The sequence below is a fragment of the Salvelinus namaycush genome, chromosome 9 (assembly GCF_016432855.1).
Source record: "Salvelinus namaycush isolate Seneca chromosome 9, SaNama_1.0, whole genome shotgun sequence".
Lineage (NCBI taxonomy): Eukaryota > Metazoa > Chordata > Actinopteri > Salmoniformes > Salmonidae > Salvelinus > Salvelinus namaycush.
Genome location: NC_052315.1, coordinates 25470863 through 25497875, shown reverse-complemented (window position 1 = coordinate 25497875; position 27013 = coordinate 25470863). Strand labels below are relative to the sequence as shown.

Here is a 27013-nt window from a genome sequence, read left to right as displayed (position 1 = left end):
CTTAAACCAGAAGAATTGACCACTAGCATGTCTTAAACCAGAGGAATTGACCAATAGCATGTCTTAAACCAGAGGAATTGACCTCTAGCATGTCTTAAACCAGAGGAATAAAGCTCTAGCATGTCTTAAACCAGAGGAATTGACCACTAGCATGTCTTAAACCAGAGGAATTGACCTCTAGCATGTCTTAAACCAGATGAATTGACCTCTAGCATGTCTTAAACCAGAGGAATTGACCTCTAGCATGTCTTAAACCAGAGGAATTGACCTCTAGCATGTCTTCAACCAGAGGAATAAAGCTCTAGCATGTCTTAAACCAGAGGAATTTACCTCTAGCATGTCTTAAACCAGAGGAATTTACCTCTAGCATGTCTTAAACCAGAGGAATAAAGCTCGAGCATGTCTTAAACCAGAGGAATAAAGCTCTAGCATGTCTTAAACCAGAGGAATAAAGCTCTAGCATGTCTTAAACCAGAGGAATAAAGCTCTAGCATGTCTTAAACCAGAGGAATAAAGATCTAGCATGTCTTAAACCAGAGGAATAAAGCTCTAGCATGTCTTAAACCAGAGGAATAAAGCTCTAGCATGTCTTAAACCAGAGGAATAAAGCTCTAGCATGTCTTAAACCAGAGGAATAAAGCTCTAGCATGTCTTAAACCAGAGGAATAAAGCTCTAGCATGTCTTAAACCAGAGGAATAAAGCTCTAGCATGTCTTAAACCAGAGGAATAAAGCTCTAGCATGTCTTAAACCAGAGGAATAAAGCTCTAGCATGTCTTAAACCAGAGGAATAAAGCTCTAGCATGTCTTAAACCAGAGGAATAAAGCTCTAGCATGTCTTAAACCAGAGGAATAAAGCTCTAGCATGTCTTAAACCAGAGGAATAAAGCTCTAGCATGTCTTAAACCAGAGGAATAAAGCTCTAGCATGTCTTAAACCAGAGGAATAAAGCTCTAGCATGTCTTAAACCAGAGGAATAAAGCTCTAGCATGCCTCCACAGTGGATGAGATCAACAGAATAGGGATGTGGGTTGAATGGCTTAAATCCATCATATTATGGAGAGACCAGGTCTGTGTGCCGCCAAATTAATGTCCTCTTCTCCTCCCCTTCCCCTCATTCCCTTAGTAGGGCTGTATGCCCACACTGGTGAGCAGCGTGTCATCCCACCCCCCCACCCTCTCCCTCCCAGCTGGACAGAGCCTTTCCCCACAAATCAAAAGGCTCTCTTGTCAGCCCTTCGATTGGTCTGGCTGTCCTGCCGGGCAGCGTGCAGAGACCAGGAGGGGAGGGGCCACAGCGTGGCAGGGCCAACTGAGTCCAGGGTGGCCGGACAGGTCGACCCCCATTCATCCATAGGACAGGACTCTGGCACCACCCGCACGCTTTCATCAGGATCTGAGATGCCGATACACAGACACACACACACAATACAATCATACACCCCATACACACGCACAAAGACACACAAGTGTGCACAAACACACCCATGCACACACAAACAAACACACACAAAACACTACACTACACACAACCTCCCCACACCACACAGCATCAACAGAAGGAGGGTACTCTCACCAGGGTTAGTATTCTAGTGGTGCTGCAGTTTTAGAATAGGCAAGAGACATGTGCATGGTTTGTTTATGAGCTGAGCTCCTGTGTCATTGTTCTGTTTTCATGGGTGAGGGCATGTGTGCGTGACAGAAGTCCCACCTGCCCAGCCCACAGAGCCCCACTGACTCCAGCCTCCTCAGCAAGCCCCAGTCCCCCATGCCCAGCCCACAGAGCCCCACTGACTCCAGCCTCCTCAGCAAGCCCCAGTCCCCCATGCCCAGCCCACAGAGCCCCACTGACTCCAGCCTCCTCAGCAAGCCCCAGTCCCCCATGCCCAGCCCACAGAGCCCCACTGACTCCAGCCTCCTCAGCAAGCCCCAGTCCCCCATGCCCAGCCCACAGAGCCCCACTGACTCCAGCCTCCTCAGCAAGCCCCAGTCCCCCATGACATGAGCCTGTCAGTGTGTGTGTGCTTGTATGTCAATGTACAAGAGAATATTTCACACACAAAAACAAAACCAAATCTGACAAGACAATATGATGTGAGCAGCATCTGTTTGCTATGCGTCACACTCGTTGCATGTGGCTGATCTCGCTGCTGTTCCTCCCTCCAGTCTGGCCTCTGTGGATCACTGTTGTACCACTGAGCTGTGACGAAGGCTGGGTTCAACACTGACCACTGGACCTTAGTGACAGACTGGAGAGGTATTGTGGAGAGCCTGTTAACTCTAAATCAACCATTTCCCCCAGGGTTTAAGCCACATTACCATTGTAAAGCATGCGGTAAAACACAGAACAACAGCACAAGACATTCTCCTCTCCTAAATTCCACCTGCACCCCAACACGCCCCCACACACACACATTCAACCCCACCCTCCTCACATACGCCCCATGATCCTCCATAAACAAACGATTAGCCACCAACTACCCTTCCAACCCTCCACCCCCAGGCCTGCCCCTCTGAAGCCCAAATCTGGGGGTGGCGGCTTGGTTCTTTGGGGCCGGGGCTGCTGGGAAAGTTTGGCCTGTGTGACAGCTGTGTTGGGCCCATCCCGGCTCCCGGCCCCCGATGTACTTCATTCGGGGCCGGGGAGCCGCTTTTAATCTAACAGCGGGGCTCTGCAGCTGCTGTAAGTTAGCCCAAAAGAGTCTGCCCGCGCGCTCAACTCCCAGTAACCCTTTCAGCACTGCCTGCCTGCACCCCACGCGCTCCTTCTCTTTCACCCGCTCCTTCTCTTTTCTTGGTGCCCATTCTGTCTTTCTCCTCTACTATTCATGTTCCTGCCTTTCATTTTCCTACAGAACGTCCACCAATGCAACATGGCCACCGCACCAGACCACAAGTCTGCCAGCTACTAATAAGATCAAAGCTGATTCTAACCCAGAACATTTTCACGGTTGGTTTATTATGGTAATTTCCCTGCTTCCTCTGTGACCAGAATGGACCCCTGTATGTGATCAGACAGGAGAGATCAGTGGTAGAATGTCAGATATAGAGGACCCCGCCTGGTCACCCCCCTCCCCGTCTCCTGTTCCTGACACCCACCAGGGCCACAGCCAAATGTTGACCACTGCACCCCACTACCCCTCGTTAAAATTCCAGGTCAAATCACCCACTAACAAGGTCAACTGAGAAGGGAGGGACAAGGAGAAACAAGAAAGAGAGCAAAAAAGAGGTAGAGAGAGAGCGGGAGAAGTGGCAACGCTGTGCTCTGTCTTTCCTAAAATGGCGGTGTCTGTTGGCAGCGGCCCGGCACAGCAGAGTTTAATTCAGCCCTTTATGACTCCCACGGCTCTTCCCAAACTGCCCAGCTGTCACTCACAGATTGGGGAGTCCATCACTTGCCCAGTCCACTTAAACATTACATGCATATACACACACATGCACTACCATGCACACACACGTATGCACTGCACACACTGCACACATACGCACACAGACAGTTGCATAGGGAGCAGTGGCGGCCCACATTGCCCCACGTGGACCCTCGGCAGACCCCTCTTGCCACGTCGTTCCCAGCCTCAAACTCAATTAGTAAATGAGTTCCACATGACTGGGTGATAAACAGTGACTAGGGAACAGATAAACACACGCCCGACACTCCATTAAGATCCAGCTAGCTCCTCCTCCTTGCTCGGTGTTACCCTGCTGGGTTTACACCTTCCCCCTCCACCAGAGACAAAAAGACACCAAACTCTGAGGCATTGCCTGCTACTGCACACCGTCTACTCTTTCCCTTTCTCTCCTGACACTTTTTTCTTTTGAAACTTAGTGTTGTTCATTCTTCCCAGGAACCCAATTAATTAAACGGGAGGAGAGGGAGCGGCATGGAGGGAGATAAAGAGAACAAGACAAAAGGAAAAAAAAGATGCAGAAAAATACATTAGTGCGCCCAAACCTTCTCCTCTCTGGGCTCTCTCACATTAAATAAATGAAGCGTTATGGCCTCGGCAACGCTGCTGCTGATAGGCAGACCACAGGCAGCCGGGTGTGTGTGGGGCAGTCACTGAGGTAAAAATCACTGAACAATAACAGGAGGAAACTTTAAAATTATGCACTGTAAAATCTGTGTTCAACAGCTCGTCAAGTGCCATCACGTTCTACTTTTCTTCACACACAGGATCTGTCGAACGCACAGAGACACTCTGCTGCACTGGCTGGAAGTAGTCTTTCATGGTCTCTGAGCATAAACACACACACACACAGACGCACACACACAGACGCACACGGGCACGCACACTCACGAACAGTGGCGGGGAGGGGGTGAGGGTATTTTGACAAGGACTCAGGATTGAACAGTTTGTGATAACAGTGGTTAAAGCACTTAAGCTGCCGTAATTAGTGGGAGCTCCGTGGTGACAGAAGATCCGCATTTATCTGGCGTTTCACAAGCCAGCGTGAGAGGGATAAACAGCAGAGACTAACAGCTCGGCAACAACACCAAGCTTTTATACTGACGAGGTTCAACACAGACACACAAACGTACATACACTATCTCACGGACACGCATATTACAACTCACATATGAAATACACACAATGAAGTCCTTTACAAGCCAGAGCAGCAGATCTGGGTAACAGGCCTGGTTTAGGTCAATTGGATTAGGTCAGCGGGGCTAACTGGTTTAGGCTATAGAGACCAAACCTTATCCTTTAACTTGCTCTTGTTTATGCACACTATAGTGCACTACATCCTCTAAGGCTGGGAATACAATACAACTTCAGCGCCCCTCCCCCACCCTGCCTTTAACCCCCTGAGAGATGGAACAGACCTCTCGTATCCACTACAGGGGGGGGGGGGGGGGGGGGGGGGGGGGGGGGGGGTGTTGGGCAACCAATCACCTGCCAAATATAAACAGCTACAGTCCAGTTCTCTTACAGATCCATACTCAATACCCACCTCCTATTCTGCAAAGGTCCCCCTGGGTGTCCCCTTTTCACCAGTCTGCTTGCCAACTCCTAAAACCTCCAACCCCTGTCTCAGCCCTCAGAATGGGAGGAGGGAGTTAAGTCTATGCAGGCCAAACCCTGATGCCCCCTGGTGCACAATGCTGAGTGCTGGAGCTATGTAGAGGGAGGGACTGAGGGATGAGGGCAGGAGAGTGGGGATAGTGGGGATGGGGAAGAGTGGGGATAGGGGAGAGTGAAAGACCAGAGGTTGTGTGTCTCTGCTTTGAGACAGTCCTAGGCCATTGACCTAACAGTCACCTCACCCGGAGTCATTACTCTCTAATCAAGAGCAGAGCTTGTAATACTACCAAAGCATACAATTGAAACATTTCTTTCTTGTAAACAATGGAAACTATTATTATGCTAATAACGATGGTCTGCTGAGGACACACAACGCAAGATCAGGATTCTGAATCTTCTTGTTTCTGCGGCAACAACATAAATTCATTAATCAAGTCCTTCAGCTTGTTCTTCTCCGACAAGAGGTTATTTTTGCAAAATCCTTTACTAATGATGTGCTAAAGCTCACCTCTAATCACAAAATCACTAGAGGGCAGAGGCGCGAGACATTCTACAGTTCTGTGTGTGGAAAGTAGATGTGATCAGAGGGGAACAGATCCCCCCCCCCCCCCCCCCCCCCCCCCACCCAGCCCAATCAGCACCCATCCTGGCCATGTCGAGCCATGAGCTTCATTAGCAGGTAAACGTCCTAATCGTCACATTAGAGCCGAGAATGAGAGGAGAACTGAGAAGGAGAAGGAAGCGAGCGAGTGAGAGGAGGAGGGGAGAGCAGAGGCCATTAGTGTTTCAGCACCTCGTCAGCAGCTCTCCGTAGAGGTGATGAGACCAGACTCTCAAAATGTGAAAAACACCCCCTCATCACTAACCCCTTTACACCACATCGCTGCCCCTCACCACAGCTATCACTGCCCCTCACCACACCACCCTACACCTCTATCACCTCGGCATCACTCTAGTCCCGCTAGTTCATTTCCTGCATCCTCTAGCACTGCCCCTACAGGCCACTGCCCACAGACAGACACAGCAGATACATCCACATTACATTAATGAACAGCATCCATCATCATGCATCTGGCCAAAACATATTGGGCTCATAAACACAACACAAAAAGCCTAAAAAGAATCCCGGCCCGCATCCCCACCCCCTTCCCACAACCCCCTGCTGCTGTAATTAGAGGTGTCCTTGACTGTAAGATGAACAGCTTTCCACACTCATGGACCCTTCCACTTCAACAGCTCTGCTCCAAAGACCACCCATTGTTTCCACACACACATGCACGCACACACACCAGGGTCAATTGTAAGGTATCGTTTTGGCGCCCACAGATGAGCTCTGTCCAGGTGTGACTGGGGGTGCTAATGCCTGGGTGAATGTGTTAGGAGGACACACTGGTATCTAACAACTGGTATTAGTAGCTTTTCTATGTGTGACTGTGGCTGTGTATGAGCACATCCAGGCTAACGTGACAAATGTAACAACTCCTTCACAATCACACCTAAACTCTCTGTCACTTTCTCTTTGTCTTACTTTAGTATCTTGCGTCGGTATTAGTTGGCCAATACCAATCCCTGATCTGTCAATAAACCCAACATACAACAATTTGGCCAAGTATGTCACACATACAGCACTGTCACTGGCTCAACCTGTGACCCATTTGAACCAGTGTTTGCTCTCCTGTCTGTCTGTCTGTCTGTCTGTCTGTCTGTCTGTCTGTCTGTCTGTCTGTCTGTCTGTCTGTCTGTCTGTCTGTCTGTCTGTCTGTCTGTCTGTCCTTTTTGTGGACAGAAAGTGTGTGATCCAGCTTGGTCTGTCTCTTTGTGTCCGTCTTGATCCTACCTGTCTGTGCTGTGCTCTCAGCCCTGCTCAGTGCGTGTTCTGTCCAGGTGCTGGGACTGCTGTGTTCCCCGGACAGGGCCTCCGAGAGCCCCTGGCTCCCCTCTGCCATGCATTAACGAGCAGTGCACACGCAGGCCATATCGATCCAGGGGAGAGGGTGGGGGCGGGCAGGCGCTCTGCTCCCCGTTAGCCAGCCACACAGGACCAAGGCCTCAGGGCATGAGCCCCAGTGCCTTCAATCAAACCCTCCATCCCTCTCTCTCTCATCTGCATACAAGCCCTCTGAGCCGGGCCCCCACACACATACTAAAGAGAAGAGCAGCCTCCTTCTCACACACAGAAAATAACACTTAACCCTGTAGCTTCAGAGGCCTTCACGGTCTACCAGGGTCGACACTACCTCTAATGACAGAGGCAGGCCTTCAATTTAAGGGGCCCTAGTTTTTGTTAAATGTGTTGTTGAGCGGCCCACTCAATCCAGCCCTGTGCCCTCCAGAGATGGAAACAGTCTCTCTCTCTCTCTTTCATCAGATTAATTACAGCAGGAGTGCTCTTAACATCTGGTCGAGTGTCAGGCCTATCGGGGAGCGTGCTCCGTCGCCTCTCAGAGGGGCCAAAGTGTGGGATAAAATAAGAACAGTGGCGGGCGTCTGGAACAGCGTGTCTGTGTGACATGGGCAGGATGAGAGTCTAGAACATTGGTTTCCAAACTGTGGGGTGCGCGGGTCGGCAGGGGAGGCGCGGGGTAATAGTAGAATGTACAAGGTGCAATTTTTTAATTGGGTAGTGCATCATCAGTTCCTCTTGTCATGTCAGTCATTGCATACCTTAGAGAGCTATTTATAACTAGTCAGAAATGTCCAGAAAGTATTTTTATTTAGTTTTTTTAGCCCATATAGGGTGGACTGAACGATGTGTTCCCTCTGGAGCCGTGTGGGAGTGAGAGGCTAGGTGAGCATGCGTGCTGATATGTGTGTATACAGTCAGTGTACGGTATGTGTAAGATATGAAGAATGTATGTGTGTGAGAGAAGATGCCTTTGTTCTTGTTTGCCCACGTTTGTGTGTGTATTCGTATTATGACATCCTGCATTTATGAGTTAGAAGGCTTCGGACCTTGCCCCCCCCCCCCCCCCCCCCCCCCCGTTGTCTGTAGGGTTGTGGGGGGTGGTGTAGTGATCTGCAGGTATACAGTGCGAGAAGAGAGCTGAAGTTAGGGAGTGGGCTGCCAGCTTTATGTTTTCTGTAATTAAAACAGCATTAGGCTATTTATTTCCTCTCCCCGTGCGGAGCTGATTGGGCATGAGGGAATGTGGGACTCGCAAAGCAGAGAAGAAGCACAATTACACGCCATCAGCAGACAACATTAACTCGCTAATAGGAACACGGCAATAAAACTTTATTATTATGGGGAAGATTATTGCAGGGTCTAAGCTAACATTTATAATACTTAGCGATGAGCATCGCGTGGGGCGGAAAGACAAAGGGGGAAGGCTCGAGGAGGGGGGCTGGGGGGGGCAATAGGAGGTCTAGCGCTCAGCCCCATAGAGAGAGGTCTCGCTTGCATTAGCCCTGTCTGTCTCAGGACCTCCATTATCCTCAGCTCTGATGCGTTGCAGTGGGCAGGACTGACCTTAGCCCACCCCACCAGGGCTGTCACACTACTGGCACAGGAAGAGGGGGTGAAACCCCCAGCCCCCCATATCTACCTGAGAAAAAGCAGGGAATTGCTCTAATGTCTTAGTTGTGGCCTCAGTGGGCAGTGAGCTATCTGAAATAGCTTAAGACTCAATGAAAACACAAAGACTCATTAAAAGTCATGATTACTTAAGTCAATATTAGTACAACCTGAACATCAGATCAGGTCAAACTGAACTAATATCAGCGACAAACTAAAAATACCAACATGTAACACCAACACAATTACAGAGTGCAGATTGCAGGGGGAAAAGTGAGGGAATAAATAGCGGAAGGAAGTGAGTTTGCATGAGTAAGCAAGAGAGAAGGAGGGGGGTAGGTTCAAAATGTAGAAAAATAGTTTAGTTGTTAGGTCCTTCATATATATATATATATATATATATATATATATATATATATATAGAGAGAGAGAGAGAGAGAGAGAGAGAGAGAGAGAGAGAGAGAGAGAGAGAGAGAGAGAGAGAGAGAGAGAGAGAGAGAGAGAGAGAGAGAGAGAGAGAGAGACAGAGAGACAGAGAGACAGAGAGACAGAGAGACAGAGAGACAGAGAGAGAGGGCTCTGGTCCTAGGGCTCTGTTCACAAACACAAACACACCCCACAGAGCCCCAGGACAACAGCACAATTAGACCCAACCAAATCATGAGAAAACAAAAAGATAATTACTTGACACATTGGAAAGAATTAACAAAAAAACAGAGCAAACTAGAATGCTATTTGGCCCTAAACAGAGAGTACACAGTGGCAGAATACCTGACCACTGTGACTGACCCAAACTTAAGGAAAGCTTTGACTATGTACAGACTCAGTGAGCATAGCCTTGCTATTGAGAAAGGCCGCCGTAGGCAGACATGGCTCTCAAGAGAAGACAGGCTATGTGCACACTGCCCACAAAACGAGGTGGAAACCGAGCTGCACTTCCTAACCTCCTGCCCAATGTATGACCATATTAGAGACACATATTTCCCTCAGATCACACAGATCCACAAAGAATTCGAAAACAAATCCAATTTTGATAAACTCCCATATCTACTGGGTGAAATTCCACAGTGTGCCATCACAGCAGCAAGATTTGTGACCTGTTGCCACAAGAAAAGGGCAACCAGTGAAAAACAAACACCATTGTAAATACAACCCATATTTATGCTTACTTATTTTAACTTGTGTGCTTTAACCATTTGTACATTGTTACAACACTGTATATATTTAATATGACACTTGTAATGTCTTTATTGTTTTGAAACTTCTGTATGTGTAATGTTTACTGTTAATTCGTTTTGTTTGTTTCACTTTTGTGTATTGTCTACCTCACTTGCTTTGGCAATGTTAACACATGTTTCCCATGCCAATAAAGCCCCTTGAATTGAATTGAATTGAATTGAGAGAGAGAGAGAGAGAGAGAGAGAGAGACCAACCTGGCTGCCCAGAGAGGACAGGCTGTGCTCACTCTGCTCTAGGGGAGAGGTAGAGACAGAGCTGCATTTCCTATTACACTGTGACAAATACTCAGACCTAAGAGAATATTTCTTTCCCAAAATTATAATTCAATACAGAATTTGAAACTATAAAAGATGAAGAAAAAATCTAATATTTATTGGGTGAAAAGCCAAAATGCGCAGTTTTGGCAGCCAAATATGTGTCCTCCTGCCACAACCTGAGGGACAGCCAGTGAAAAGTGCAAAGTAATGTTGATAATATTTCCCATCTTGTTTTGTTTTGTCTTTCATACCAGGTCATGTGTCTTCCCAGTCATGTTGAGACTGGTCTACTACTGTTGCTTTAATGTATTGTTGTTCTGATTAATATTGTTGTTGTAGTTGTTGTTAATGGTAATCCCATGTCCACTACTACTATTATTATTGCTGTTGGTCCCACCATTTATTTATATACACTGCTCAAAAAAATAAAGGGAACACTAAAATAACACATCCTAGATCTGAATGAATGAAATATTCTTATTAAATACTTTTTTCTTTACATAGTTGAATGTGCTGACAACAAAATCACACAAAAATTATCAATGGAAATCAAATTTATCAACCCATGGAGGTCTGGATTTGGAGTCACACTCAAAATTAAAGTGGAAAACCACACTACAGGCTGATCCAACTTTGATGTAATGTCCTTAAAACAAGTCAAAATGAGGCTCAGTAGTGTGTGTGGCCTCCACGTGCCTGTATGACTTCCCTACAACGCATGGGCATGCTCCTGATGAGGAGGCGGATGGTCTCCTGAGGGATCTCCTCCCAGACCTGGACTAAAGCATCCGCCAACTCCTGGACAGTCTGTGGTGCAACGTGGCATTGGTGGATGGAGCGAGACATGATGTCCCAGATGTGCTCAATTGGATTCAGGTCTGGGGAACGGGCGGGCCAATCCATAGCATCAATGCCTTCCTCTTGCAGGAACTGCTGACACACTCCAGCCACATGAGGTCTAGCATTGTCTTGCATTAGGAGGAACCCAGGGCCAACCGCACCAGCATATGGTCTCACAAGGGGTCTGAGGATCTCATCTCGGTACCTAATGGCAGTCAGGCTACCTCTGGCGAGCACATGGAGGGCTGTGCGGCCCCCCAAAGAAATGCCACCCCACACCATGACTGACCAACCGCCAAACCGGTCATGCTGGAGGATGTTGCAGGCAGCAGAACGTTCTCCACGGCGTCTCCAGACTTTGTCACGTCTGTCACATGTGCGTGTGAACCTGCTTTCATCTGTGAAGAGCACAGGGCGCCAGTGGCGAATTTGCCAATCTTGGTGTTCTCTGGCAAATGCCAAACGTCCTGCACAGTGTTGGGCTGTAAGCACAACCCCCACCTGTGGACGTCGGGCCCTCATACCACCCTCATGGAGTCTGTTTCTGACTGTTTGAGCAGACACATGCACATTTGTGGCCTGCTGGAGGTCATTTTGCAGGGCTCTGGCAGTGCTCCTCCTTGCACAAAGGCGGAGGTAGCGGTCCTGCTGCTGGGTTGTTGCCCTCCTACGGCCTCCTCCACGTCTCCTGATGTACTGGCCTGTCTCCTGGTAGCGCCTCCATGCTCTGGACACTATGCTGACAGACACAGCAAACCTTCTTGCCACAGCTCGCATTGATTTGCCATCCTGGATGAGCTGCACTACCTGAGCCACTTGTGTGGGTTGTAGACTCCGTCTCATGCTACCACTAGAGTGAAAGCACCGCCAGCATTCAAAAGTGACCAAAACATCAGCCAGGAAGCATAGGAACTGAGAATTGGTCTGTGGTCACCACCTGCAGAACCACTCCTTTATTGGGGGTGTCTTGCTAATTGCCTATAATTTCCACCTGTTGTCTATTCCATTTGCACAACAGCATGTGAAATTTATTGTCAATCAGTGTTGCTTCCTAAGTGGACAGTTTGATTTCACAGAAGTGTGATTGACTTGGAGTTACATTGTGTTGTTTAAGTGTTTTATTTTATTTTTATTTTTCGATATGTATACTTTGACAATGTAAGTAATAATGAACTAGCCATGTCAATAAAGTCAATTGAATTGAATTGCTTTGAGAGAGAGAGAGAGAGAGAGAGAGAGAGAGAGAGAGAGAGAGAGAGAGAGAGAGAGAGAGAGAGAGAGAGAGAGAGAGAGAGAGAGAGAGAGCGAGAGAGAGAGGGAAAGGGAGAGAGAGTGAGGGAAAGGGAGAGAGAGAGAGAGAGGGAGGGAGAGAGAGTGAGGGAGGGAGGGAGAAATAGAGAGAGAGAGAGAGAGAGAGAGAGAGGGAAAGGGAGAGATAGAGAGAGTGGGGGAGGGAGAGAGAGTGAGGGAGGGAGAAATAGAGAGAGCGGCCTCCCCTCTTTTAGCAGTCAGTTCACGTCGGGAGGATAAATTATTCACGCCCGTGGAGACGGCCGCCACATGGTGTAATGAGAAGAACATGCATTGATACCAAATATTGCTGTTGGGAAACTATCGATCTGAAAGCTTTTTGTCCAAAGTTTAGTGTGAAACCGAAGGCTGTCAGCGTGTTTTAATGTGACTGATGGACCAACCGCCAGACCCCTCCCTTCCTCACTCAGTCCCTCACTCTCCCGCCAAATCCCCTCAGTCTTGCAGAGAAAATTTATATTTATTTGTTCAAGAGGGTTGAGCAAATAAATATTAAATGTGTAAACCAGACAATGTTGCAAGACACTTCGACACCTCGTCTTTAACCCCTGAGATCTCATGTTCAAGATGATCAGGGCTGGATAGAGTAGTCTGAAAACCATTCACCACTCTGATCCACACTAAACTGGACTAAACCTATAGTTGTACTGACAATATATTACACCACTTTTCACATCATTGATCTAGACATGAAATGTCTGTTCAGCCTGCTCTCTGCCTCACACACAGTGTCTCGGGCAGGGAGATCATTTTCACATTTCCTGCAGTTGTACCATCATGTGTGAATCACCCTGTGCTTAGATTGGCATGTATAAGAGGAAGTCTGGGAGTCCAGTGGGTCTATGAGGCTCTTTAGAAGGGGTTTATGGTTCCTCCATGGTCCACCTATTAGGGAAAATCGGAATAATACCGCCCAGAGCCAACACATACACATGTATGCGCACATGCACGCAAACACACAAACACACAGTAACACAAACTGATTTAACTCCCTTGCCATGGCTTTACTTCTGCTAGTGGGCAGATTTGCTGTGGACCAGGCGTCGTCATAGCTTGACTGAAAACAGAGGTCTGCAAGAACTCACAGAGAGAAAAAGGAACACTCCCATGCCCCCTTGCCTTCTAACTGCCCTCTATGTTCTCTCCATAGTGACCCCCCACATAAATCCCCTGCACCCCCTAATTCCCCTCTCGCCTGTCTCCTGCAGCAGTAATAGATGAAGATACTCCTGTTTGGGAGGGTGCAGGGGAAACCAGAGCACTACCTGTGCCTGGGCCCTCACTGGGATACGTACTGGCTGTCAGGGGGCTTCTAGCTGGAGGGAGAGGATACATCCATGAAACTACATATAGCTGTAAAAAGACACATCGCTCAGTAAAGAGTTCTGCTGGTAAACCTAGCGTAACCACTCAAACACATGTTTTGAACTAACCGGGAAGACTTTCCGGCACAGTCTACTCTAAGTCTCTACACATGACCTTATGCACTGCAATGAAGTCAGCCACAGCTGGTGTGTGTGACGGCCCAGGCAAGGAGCAGAATTTGTGCTCTCAGGTCTCAGCTCAGTCAGGAGATGCTAATGACCCTGCACTTACCGCCAGCGACACCTTTCCCCTCCCGAACCCTCCCAGCCGTCCCAGCCCCAGACAGCACTGCTATTCCTGCCTCACTATGCACTAGGCCTGCCGAACACGGCACTACAATTACAATATCAGGGATACGCAAGCAAAGGGGAGAGGGAACAAAATAAAATACTGATCCGACATGCAGTCTAGAGACTAAAACAGATGTGAACTACGACAACTGTGTTAGATCATAACTGTACTAACCCAGTATGGAGCTCTGAGCGCAGACAGCCTCTAAACTCAACTCTCAAACACCATGGTAAGAAATCAATCTGTTACAGGCGAAAAAACAACCTCAAACTAAGTCACACAGACGGCCCTAACACCCACAGCTTCATGCCCCGCAATATGCATCACACACACACCCTCACACATTGGGGGCACCATAGCATCTCCACAGGTGCAGGTCTCTAATGAAACCCCAGTTGTGGCGGTATGGAGGCGTCGCTTGCTCCGACGGGATAATTACGCCACTCCCTGGCAGCTGAGTTTGGCAGATGTATGGGAGGCAGCACGCGGCGCCGAGCGCACCATAACGAGCACCGGGGAGCGGAGGTGGGATTCGGCAAGACCCCGCCATCCGCCATTAACAGGTTGGCACCGTCACAAATGAGTGTTTTTCACGAGAGCCATGGAAGGCTGTGAAATTCCAATGAATTCTTGAGCTATGTCGCAACACAGTGTTGGGAGAGAAAGAGAGAGAGATGAAAGAAAACCAAAAGCAGGGAGGAAACGGAGAAAGACGAAGGGGAAAGAGGGGGAAAGGTTCACGCCGCCATGGCGAGATTTGTCACCTCTCTCAACACAGGGAGCCCAGAGCAATGCACTCTGGGAAATTATTGAATCAGAATGCATTGATTTTCGCTGGGGAGAAGAAAGCATTAGAAGACAAAAAAGCCTTGAAAAACAGTCATGGTTGAGAATTAGGGAGGAGATTGTAGGGGACCTTTTTATTATTATAGGGAGCAGAATCGAGAAAACACCATTTTACACAACTGTTTGAGAGGGAGAAGATAAGAACGGAATACTATTGCTTCAGCATTTCTCCTCTGCCCTCTCTTCCTTTAATTTCAGTCTCTTCCTGTCATTTCAGTCTCTTCCTTTCATTTCTGTCTCTTCCTTTCATTTCAGTCTCTTCTTTTCATTTCAGTCTCTTCCTTTCATTTCAGTCTCTTCCTGTCATTTCAGTCTCTTCCTTTCATTTCAGTCTCTTCCTTTCATTTCAGTCTCTTCCTTTCATTTCAGTCTCTTCCTTTCATTTCAGTCTCTTCCTGTCATTTCAGTCTCTTCCTTTCATTTCAGTCTCTTCCTTTCATTTCAGTCTCTTCCTTTCATTTCAGTCTCTTCTTTTCATTTCAGTCTCTTCCTGTCATTTCAGTCTCTTCCTTTCATTTCAGTCTCTTCCTTTCATTTCAGTCTCTTCCTTTCATTTCAGTCTCTTCCTTTCATTTCAGTCTCTTCCTTTCATTTCAGTCTCTTCCTGTCATCATACTTTGTAATCAGGAAAACACAGCCAAGATAAACCTTGCACACCTCACTGCTAAAACCGCTCAGTGTGTGTGTGTACAGAACATGCCTGATTGTATCCAATGTCTTCATACGCTGTGTACTACAACCAGCCTTACTACCCTGCCACTGACAGCACAGCAACATTAGATCAGTGAAATGCAGTGTGACTAGTCCATATCCACCCAGAGCTGTATTCTGTATGCATGATCCTGATTTGATCTGCTTCCATTTTCCACCACCCTCCACATCAGCAGCAGCTGCATCATTTAATGGTCATTTGTAAACGCCGTCAACAGCAATCAGTGATCACTAATCACTAATGAACCAACACTGTGTCTTATTACAGCCTGAATCGCAACCATGAATCTGTGCGCTACTCACTACACACAAAAGAATGGGTGCCTCACTCTCCCACATGCGCCCACTTCTCCCTGTCTCTCCACCCCTCTCTCTCTCTGATGCTAAACGATTTCAAGGTGACCCTGGCTGAATTGAGGCGAGTGTTTTCCTCGCACTGCTCCAGTCTGGTCCCAGTAATTAACACCAGCGCCTAATGAAGTCCAGCTGCTCACCGCGCATGCCAAAAACCGGAAGAGCCCCTGTCAGGCAGCTATCACTCTCCTCACACCCCCACCTCTCTCCTCTCTCTATCCTCCCATCCCTGTGTCTGTCCCTTATCCCTCTCTCCATCAACCCCCTGTCCTCAACCTCTCCCTGGCTTTGGAAGGTCAGCCTCCCCCTGTCAGTGGCCTAGTGGACATCTCTGCCCTCCCTCCACCTCTTCACCATCAAAAACACTGCTCATGCAGTCCTCCACTACTTTCCACCTCTTCTCCCTCACTCCCTCTCACTGCCAAATTCCCTTCATTCCCCACCGTCCAACTGATCCCTCTTCATCTCCCTCTTTCCATCTCTCCCTCTATCTTCCTGCCAACTCCCACTTCTCTCTCTCCATCTCTCCATTGCCCTAATAATCTCTTTCACACTCTTTCCATCCTCCCTGCTTCTGTCTGTTTTTACTCCAGTTAGACCAATTAAAGCATAATGTAACCACAAAGTTGCCACACCTTCTTCATTTGAATTCGGGAGTAATTATATTACATGGGGTGTAATAACATACAGTAAAATAAAAAAGTTTGTAACAAATATTTTCCCTAAAAAGTGAAACCTCAGAAAACTCATGGTAGCCTGAGTCTTAAATCCCATCAGGTTGCCAGCTGTACATGTTCCCTCCTGTTACATCCCGACTCCCCTCTCCTATTTAACCGTGTGATGCTCACTAAACCCTGTATCAAAGCTGCATGTGTCGGTCAGCCTGTCACCTTACTGGGAGCCATGCTTTGCATCCTGGGAGTGGGGCTTTGAACACAGAGGACGAGCACCTGCCTCTCCCACCCAGACATACACACACACAAACATGTGCAAACACACACACGCGTACACAAACACAGAGGCACATACGGAGAAGCTAATTGCAGGCGGGGGGCCTGTGCTGCGCCGCGCTGGGATCTCCACCCCCGGCCCTCAGCAGCTAAAAGGAAGGGGGCATTCGGGAAACTTTCCCCCAATCATCTCTAGCTGACATTCTGCTTGATCTGGAGAGAGATGAGCTGTGACATCCTCTCATGCCTCCCACCTGGAGCCCCGCTGACGTATCAGACTCAAATCACCTCTGACAGACAGGAGATGCTAATTAGCGCAGAGGAGTTAGAAACTTAGCATTTTATCTGACTTCATCAGAAAGACTGATCTAAAACCCAATCTGCACATCTTCCATTCTAAATGAACTATGAGATAGCAGGTCATTAGGAGCCTTAACAGAGACCATTGGAGAACCCTGGAGGTCAAAGATCAACTGATTTATTCTCTGTTGATTAACTTGTCTCTATTACTCTCCTCCCCGTCCATGACTACCTCATCCCTTCCTCCATCTCTCCATCTTTCCATCTCTCCTCCCTCCATCTCTCCTATGCACTCTGTCCTCCGCTGTGAGCTCACACACTCAGGTCAGTGTGATTTATTATGGTGTGTGATGCTCTGCTCCCCTGCACCCTCCCCACACCCCCCGCACCGCCTCTCACCACTGTACCCCGCACCTTCCTCACCAGCTGCGACAGATGCCACTGTCACTCGAGAAAATAAATTCAGAATAGTTAACAAATTAAGCAAGGAGCTAATTGTGGCTGGCCCGTGTTTATCATGCGCAGAAAGGCAAGCGGCTTGTTTGTCTTTTAACAATTACCAGACAAAGCAGGGAGAGGAGGCAGGGAGGGGGAGGAGGGAGTTTAATTGTCCCATTCTCCCCAGCAGCTGGCTCAGCCACACCTGGGCGGGTGTGAGAGCCGGGCGGAGCGAGGGGGAGAGAAGGGCAGGTGCACCTCTGACATCACTAAAACAAGCACAGGGCGACTTAAGGTATGAGACGCAAATACACTCTCTACTACTATATAACACAGACATCAAGGGCTGGCATTAGTGGGTGTAGACACAAATTACATTTACCTTTGTATAAAACACACACGGAAAAATGGATTACATGTAGCCCCTCTTTTCATTTCTCATCATTATTCTCATGCACCCCCCCCCCCCCCCCACACACACACACACACACTAGTGTGCCAATTTTCCATTCTGTTCCCACACGTTTTGGAGGAGCTCCCCCTGAGCAGTTCTCTTATAGATCTCCAAACAGCTTGTAATTACTTTTAATAGACAGCATAAGAAGCAAATCAAGCGCAAACGTGGAAAAATTAGCTCTCAGGGGGATCAAGCAGCACTCAGCCTTGCAAACAAACACTTCACCAACATCTGAGCAATTTCTCCTCTTGCTTTTTTAAAACTTTCAAACATGTCATTCTCAGTGTGGGTAACTAGAGGAACACAGAAGAGAGCGGCAGAGAAAGAGAGCGAGAAAGAGAGGGAGAAAGAAAGGGAGAAAGAGAGAATGACAGGAATACAATGGCCGTAAAGTAGTTACTGTTATTGGGTTAGTTGCTACCTAGATTCTGTGGGAGGCTCTCTGACTCATAAGCACTTCAGTCTGGCAGCCAGCCTACGACCATGTGCACACCTGTGTTCCTGTGCATGTGTGCATGTAAACATCGCAACAACATTACTTAATGTTGTCTGTATGATGAGGTCAGCTGACATTCTGCTAAACAATCGACTCCCCTCATATCCAATCACAATGAAGCAGTCAAGAAGGTCCTTAAAGGAGAAATACCAAATATACATGTCCTCCTCTCTCCCTTCATCCTCCCCCACTCCATGATAGCCTCCCTCCTTCCATGATACCCGCCCTCCCTCCTTCCATGATACCCGCCCTCCCTCCCTTCTTCCATGATACCCTCCCTCCCTCCCTTCTTCCATGATAACCTCCCTCCCTCCCTCCCTTCTTCCATGATACCCTCCCTCCCTCCCTTCTTCCATGAGTTTACAATTGGCTCATTCATCCCCCTCCTCTCCCCTGTAACTATTCCCCAGGTCGTTGCTGCAAATGAGAACGTGTTCTCAGTCAACTTACCTGGTAAAATAACGGATAAATAAAATAAAATAAATGATACCCTCCCTCCCTCCCTTCTTCCATGATAACCTCCCTCCCTCCCTCCCTCCCTGATACCCTCTCTCCCCTCCATCCTCCCTCCCTCACTCCCCTCTGGTGTTCTGGCTGGCTGGCTCCAGGTGGTGAGGGATATGCATGAGGGGCCTGTCATCTGTTCCCATGTTCATAGCATCACCACAGTGTGTTACTGTGTGTTCAGTGGAGACCAGTAGACAACCAACATCCTCCAACACACCTCATTAACACTATCATGTTCTACAGTCAAGGGAAGGGCAGATATAGAGGCATATTTGAGATTGTGACTATTTGAATGAGGATCATGGATGATACAATAATTATTTAACCTTACTCATGAGCAATGGTGTAATGAGCCTGGACTGAATGCAGAGAGCGGCTTTCATCTGTCAAAAACACTGCCCTATGGCTATCAGGCTGGCACACGGCGCACACACTCATGCACACAGTGGAGTGAGCCATCATCCACATTATCCACATCCATGGACTCCTAAAGCTTCTTGTGTGCTGCCTCATTAAGTCTTCAGTGACACAGAGCCCACACCAGGTCTCTCCCACCAGTCTCTCTCCCTCGCTCTCTCTTCACCTCACACACACACACCGACACACACACACTACTAGGAGATTGCTCAAGCACTGCCCAACTGCAGCACAGACAGATATCACTAGAGGCAGGTAGCTGGGTTGTCACAGGAAGAGAACAGAGTACAGGTCTGGCCTCAGTATAAAGGGTTAGTCTCACGATGTCTGTAAAGGATAGATACTACCTTAAACATCACTCATGCATTAAGGCAAACATATGACTTAAAGTTCAAGACAGCAGGACTATAGTTGGGAGACTTGACCTGATAGTAGGGGCTGATTTACCAGTGAGAGGTCAGGTCTGAGCCAGAGGAGGAGAGGAATAATAACATGACTACACTACTGTATTGTGAGATCACTTCTGGGTTAAAGGGATCAGCCGGGATGCCTTTCCGCCACTCTGCTCATCTGGGTTCATGGTCAGGGCGCTAGCTCGCTAAGTTCATTGAAATGAATAAGTGAGAATCATGAATGAGATGCATCATTAGCTGGGCTCCCCCGGGGGCACTTAGATTTAGGTGATTGGCTGTACCCTGGGCCTGGCTGAGAGGGAGAGGTTCATCATGCATACACAGCCTTCATCAGGGGTGGGGGGTGAACCTTTATGTTGGTGTGCAAATAATATGAGAGGGTTTGCATTGAGAGTGGGGCTACAGCTCCTCTTTACACGGTTGCAGTGCCAATTAAGCATTCTGCTATTTTTTATTTGGAGTATTGTACAATTGTACAATTTATCTATTGTGTGCATCATGCAGTGTCCTGCCCTGTAGCCCTATGGGCCGGTCCCCCTCCCCACTCTTTCCCAGTGCTCAACAGGCAGTGCGACAGGTCTCCATTCACACAGCTTGGTATGGAGAGAGAAGGGGGACAAACCTTGCAGCTGGGCAGGTTCTCCTACAGGCGTCCGACAGGCAAGGTGGGTGGAAAGAGAAGGCAGGGTGACAGTTAGTCAGTAGGTCCATGATTAGATGGGGGTTAGGGGGTTCATACATGGGGGGTTATGGTGGGGCAGCAGCTACCATACCATGCACCTGATACTCTCTCTTTATCCAGACCCGGACTGATGCTCATCCTTCAATATCAAACCAACTCACTCTACTCTGTCGTCACAAGACCAAGATTAAAATCACAATTCATGTCCACCAGGAAATAAATATGATGGAAATACCAATGAAGAAACTGAGTCATAAGACTAGCGTGCTCAACTGATGCGGTTGTATATCCAGACTTAGTTTAGGCCTTGCTGAGGGGAGAAACAGTCTGACTCCAGTAGATGCTTTAATAGATCTATTACACTGCTCTCTTCCATGGGTACAGTTACTGGAGTGGGGAAGAGAGAGACACCCAGCCTTGAGATGGGAGGGGGAGAGAGAGACACCCAGCCTTGAGATGGAAGGAGGGGGAGAGAGAGAGAGGTGGGAGGTGGAGCGAGAGCGAGGTGGCGAGAGAGAGAGGGCTGAATAGGGGGGAGAGAGAGTACAGCTCAATCTACTAATAAAAGCAGATGAAAGTGAGGTTAAACACAATATGCTAATTGAAATGTGTTGGCTGATTAAGGGCGATTGAGAGGAGAGTGGGCGTGCTGTGAGTTCTGGGCGCCGGTGATTAGAGAGGCATTAGTGTCTGCATGCTTTTCCTCAGGATGTGTTGGAGAGCAGAGTCAGTGTGTGTGTGTGTGTGTGAGTGAGTGAGTGAGTGTGTGTGTGTGAGTGAGTGAGTGAGTGAGTGAGTGAGTGAGTGAGTGAGTGAGTGAGTGAGTGAGTGAGTGAGAGTGTAATGTGAATGTAATGTTTACTCTTAATTTTTATTGTTTATTTCACTTTTGTACATTATCTACTTCACTTGCTTTGGCAATGTTAACATGTGTTTCCCATGCCAATAAAGCCCCTTGAATTGAAATTGAATTCAAAGAGAGAGAGAGAGAGAGAGAGAGAGAGAGAGAGAGAGAGAGAGAGAGAGAGAGAGAGAGAGAGAGAGAGAGAGAGAGAGAGAGAGAGAGAGAGAGAGAGAGAGAGAGAGAGAGAGAGAGAGAGAGAGAGAGAGAGAAGGGGTGGGGGTGAGGTAATGTGTGTGCATGTGAGGTGAAATGAGTAAGCTCCTCATTTCTCCCATCTCAGCCTGTCCTGAAGTGTGTAAGCCCACACACACTCAGAGCAGCACATGCATCCACACGCACAAAATGGTGCTTGCATATTCTGACCAAATACCAGTAGCAGTTGTACCGCACAAATATTTGTATCAGCTACCATGAGTATTTTTAGAAGAGAAAGGTTTAAAAATATAGTTGGGTATCGACAACCACAATCTGTATCTCTTTACCTTGTTTATTGCTGTAGGTTGAGTTGCTAAGGCAGTCTTTGCCTGCTTAGAATTCCCTTTTCTGTCTTTTCTCTCTCCCTCACTTCTCTCCTCTCTTTGTGTGTTGGGGTCTCTCAGGAGGACCACACTGGCATTTTTTTTTGCAGGCTTTATTGTTTTCCACTGTGCAGCTGCAAACCATGGAGGAGCCCCCTGCAGGTGTGAGTGGTAAGGCTGCCCCCCCCCCCCCCCCTCTTCCATCTGCCTCCCTTTTCTGTCCCTCCCCCCTGACTCTCCCACCCCTGTCAGCAGGGGAGGCTGACGTGCAGGGCCAGTTGCACCACTGAGCCCTGCCAAACCAGGGCTAAAATTACGCTCTGAATGCATAGAGCACTGTGATTAACCACACAGGTGGGATCCCCAGCCTAGGGCCCTGGGGGGTGGCCCCACTGTGGTGGGGGCCACCCCCCCCCCCCCAACCTCACACCCCGCTACGGCACGGCTAGCCTATAAATAGGGAAGATGCAGAACCACTGAACTGTATCCAGTTTCTTAGAACAGTCCTTCCATCCCTATTCCCCTGTCACTATGAGGAAAACAAGATGGCGTCGACACTGCTGAGAGCTTTTGTCTCAAATGTGAAGGCTTTACCACATCATACACATCAGTGTAAGACTTATGTCATAACAAAAAGAATGTGAATAAGGCATTTTACAATTTATCTCAATAGTAATTTTGTCAAGACTAATTAATAGTTAGACTTCATGCCCACAATACCACTCCGCTGAGACACTGAAAAAGCAGCCATTGCTAATGACACACTTTTTCAAATATTAGCTTAAATTGTTCCCTACTCACCTCAGCCTTCCTAATGTATTGTCTCCTTGGTATCCAACCTGGACTCAGGGTTATATGTAACATAGTAAATTAAAATCCGTAACGCTCAAATTAGTATGATATGTTACTTTTGGTATGGTATGTATTCATTTGTGAATGTCCATCATCCATTTCGTATGATATGTTACAAATTACAATTTGTATGATATGTTATGAGTTACAATTCATACGACATGTTACGAATTGCAATTTGTTGTGGCTAATGTTAGCTAGGTTGCTTAGTGACTAACGCTAACGTTAGCTAGGTGACTAAAGTAAGCTAGGCTAGAGGTTAGGGTTTAAGGGTTAGGGTTAAGGTTAGGTTAAAGGGTTAACATTAGGGGAAGGGTTAGCTAACATGCTAAGTAGTTGCAAATGAGCTAAAAAGCAGTAAGTAGTTGCTAATGAGTAAAAATGAGATTCAAACACACAACTTTTGGGTTGCTAGACGTTTGTGTTACAACCCCCCCCTTTGTTTTTGACTTAAGTAACCTTTTGTCTTATGTGGCCATATCAAACATAACATTTCCTGCTTATTTCATAGTGCCATATTTTAGTTTACTATGTTACGTCTAGTTTATGAGACCAGCCTGTGATATCCCTCCATCTGGGAAAAGGAAATGAAAATGATCTGGCCCTCTGACACTCTCTCTCCCTGGGAAATGAGAGGCTCTGGTCCGCCACTCCTATTGTTCAGCATGTGGCCCTGGAAGGGGTGGACTATTATTATTGTGATTATTTCCATCTTTGCGCAGGCACGCAGACATGGGGATCAGTCACAGCCCACACGGCAGGCATGGCGCAGGGCTTTACAACACAATAGCAGAACACTGGGGTGTCTCTACAGGCAGGTTATCACCCCGGGCCAAAATGTCTTCTCTCTCTCCTCTTCTCTGTGTGAGAAATGGGATTTTGTGTGGCTGGCTGTTTAACTATGGGAGTGTGTAGACAATTATAATGGGTGGAGAGTGTACACAAATGTAGTGGTTGGTGGTTGTTAGCATGGACATGTCAATACTTATCGAAAAAGTATAAACAGATCTTGTAAAATTAATTACTTCCTTTCAAGGAACCCACCAAGTTATTTAGTCCTATTATGAAACATGGTATTAAAAAGAAAATTATATCTTACATGAATGATCAAATACACTGTTGTAGAGGTATACAGTATTAAGGAATTATTGTATTAGAATATTTATGTTGAAACGATTAAGAGGAAAAGGCACACGTTTTTAAGAACAGACAGCAGTTTCCCTCTCTCTCAGTCAGTTTCCCTCTCTCTCAGTCAGTTTCCCTCTCTCTCAGTCAGTTTCCCTCTCTCTCAGTCAGTTTCCATCTGTTCATCCCATTACAGCTGATGTAGTCTGACAGGGGTTTAAGGAGGCCATGGGTACACTACACTCTACTTTGCCCAGTGTGCAGTTAGAGCAGCTTTGGAGGACTCTATCACATTACTGGATTAGATTATACAGTTGGAAGTCTCTCTGCCTCCCTTCAAATCACCTGTCCTCCAGGACATAGTAAAACACTGGCACTGCCCTGAGGATGCTGCTGTATAATCACATTTCAGTCTAACCTCACAGTGGAGAGACGCTTGACAGGTCAATTACTTGGATACTGAGTGACAGGCTGACAGGCCAATCTGATAGGGAAGATCTTTAACAGTGGGAATGAGGCTGTAACGCAAGTAAACAGGTTTATCTATCTATCTGTGTGTGTGTGTGTATACTGTATGTATGTCAAGTATGTGTGTGTATCATGATAATTCTGCTAGCGTAATCACACGTGACACTGTGTGACACTGTCTGAGCAGTGTTGTTAAGCAGTTTCCTCTCCACCCAGGCACACAGCAGTGGTATGTCTACATTAAATAATCAGAGCAGTTCAATCAACAGGCAGCAGGAGAAATAAACCCACATTCCTCCAGGCCCACTGCCTCCTGGAGAACACCGCTCGCATGGCGTTTGCCTGGCGCACCACTCTGATTAATTAACACCAGGTTGGTACACCCCCTCTCTCCAGCTTGATTAAGCTCTCTTCCAGCAGAACGTGCCTGCTCCTCCACTTCTCCCAGTCTCATCGATTATCATCCGCACTCGAGCTTGGCTAGCAACACCAAAAAAAAAAACGCAGCTAGAGAGGATGCATGAATAACAAGCCATCTGAGTAAATCATCAACTTCAGCTAAATACACATCAGTTTATCTAGACACACCTGTACCACTTCATCCTCTCCTAGCTGTGTCCCACTCTCACCACTGTTAAAAGGTAGAAGTATTTAGGGAGTTTGTGCATATCTTCAAAGCTAAGCAAGTGTGTGTGTGTGTGTGTGTGTGTGTGTGTGCGTGCGTGCATGTGCCTGCCCATCCACACACTCTGTGGGGTGGAAGCGTATGAGAAAAGAGGAAAAGTGACAATTGGGAAGTCAAACATAGATCCTACACACACGCGTGGAGTGGGCTCACACAGGAAGGGGCTGGGAGCAGCCAGCATTCAGCAGATGTTGGAGTGTTCCGGATGTAAACTGAATGAGATGTAGTGTCACCTCCTTGTTAATGATCATTCCTAGACAAAGCTGTGAGGGGGAGAGCAGTGGTATGATCATACCTTCACAAACATCACTGTGGATAACAGGGCCGGGTGGGTGGGTATGTGGGGTGTCTCTCTGCACATCCTCACTGTGCAAATGTGAAGAGCTCAGGGAACATACAATGGGGAGGGGAAGTGTGTGTGTGTGTTCGCAAGTTAGTTTATTTCAGGTTTCTCAGTTACATCAGGGGGTTACATTGCTCTGAGAGGGGCTGAGATAGCATAAATGACAAAAGACACCCACCAAAGTGCACCCACAACACACACACCTCTACCACACACAGACCTGTGATGGCAGACGAACATCAATAACATTTATGGAAATGGAAGGTGAGTGTCAGAACACCTGCGAAGTAGCGGAGAGGAAGAAATCAAGTGGACATGATTACCACAGCTGACAAATGGTTAGACAAAAGGGCAGGCCACATCGCTGGTGCTTTATCATTAGTGATGTGGCGTACAGAAAACACACTGACTGGAGTCATCTTGTTTTAGATCCCTCTCTCCTAAACAGCCTCTCTGCCACAATGGGGATAAAGACAGTAACCATCACCTTACAAACTGTGAACAATGGATTAGAATGAAGAATGTGTTCACTGTTGCTACTCTTCTAGTCAACAAACTGATTTAAAATATAAAAATGGTGCAAAAGGCAAAATCCCTACATGTTTTAGGAGGTTGGAAATGCATTGATGGTCCAATGCAGCTGTTTTTATCTCAACATCAAATAATTTCTGGGTAACAATTAAGTACCTTACTGTGATTGTTTTCAATCACATGATTGTTATTTGTCATGATCTGAAAAAATAAAAAAAAATAGCTTCTTAGCAAAACTCTTGCTTGAGAAATTGCTCTTTGCTAAGACTGTCTGGTAGCGGTCTAAGTGGGGAGGGGAAAACTGAAAACTTGTTATTGGCAGAGAGATTAGGAACTCTTTCTTATTGGTCTATTAACTAATTGTCTAATTGTCTATTAACTAATGTCTCAAGGCAGACCAAAACTCCATCCTACCACAACAGGCTGACATTTCAGGCAGTCTTTTCAAACAGCTCTTACACTAAAGGGGCATTATCATAATTTTCACAATGTTGCAGTATTATTCCAACCTCAGAGTGGAAATATATATAAAACATAGCTCAGAGTGGAAATATATATAAAACATAGCTCAGAGTGGAAATATATATAAAACACAGCAAAATCACTTTTTTTACTTCACTGGGGCTTTAAACGCGTGAGAACTAATACTTGTGCATTCTGAAGGGTTTCTATAAGGAGAAATGGGGAGAGTAAATATCAAAGCTCAGGGATAACCTCAGCAGTCATATATCAAACCTGACAGATAGTGTAGCTTTTAATGATTGTTTCGTAATCTGCCCAAGAGAGTAGCGACAGGGAGAGCAGAAAACTCTCCTCCTCTGTGATCTCTTCAATTTTCTCACCAAAGACGCCTCACCAGATAAAGGTTAAGACATTGCTCTTTTTCAATGCTGAAAAGACGTCATCCATCTTTGAAGAGGGGTTAGAAAGAAATAATAAAATAACAGTACTTAAAATAATCTTCCTCAATTCCATAATTAATCTCCTCCAGCTTTTCTAACAATTATGATGTTAATTAACCCAAAATTCCCTCCATGGCGGCTGAGAGAGAGAGAGCAAAGCATTTAAAAGCGCTCCCCCTGCCCCTCTTCCAGTCGCCCCATCACCCCATCACGGTACAGTCTTTTAGGGGGAGAGAACTCTGAAAGGAGAGGATTTTTAGGGTGGAGGGGTGGT

The 27013-nt window shown here is 47.1% G+C and overlaps 1 protein-coding gene across 1 annotated transcript in view; it reads right to left on the bottom strand.

The window, feature by feature from the left end:
- Positions 1-27013, bottom strand: part of LOC120053884 (zinc finger protein 423) — a 164158-nt gene that overhangs the window by 49332 nt on the left and 87813 nt on the right. The window lies entirely within an intron of this gene.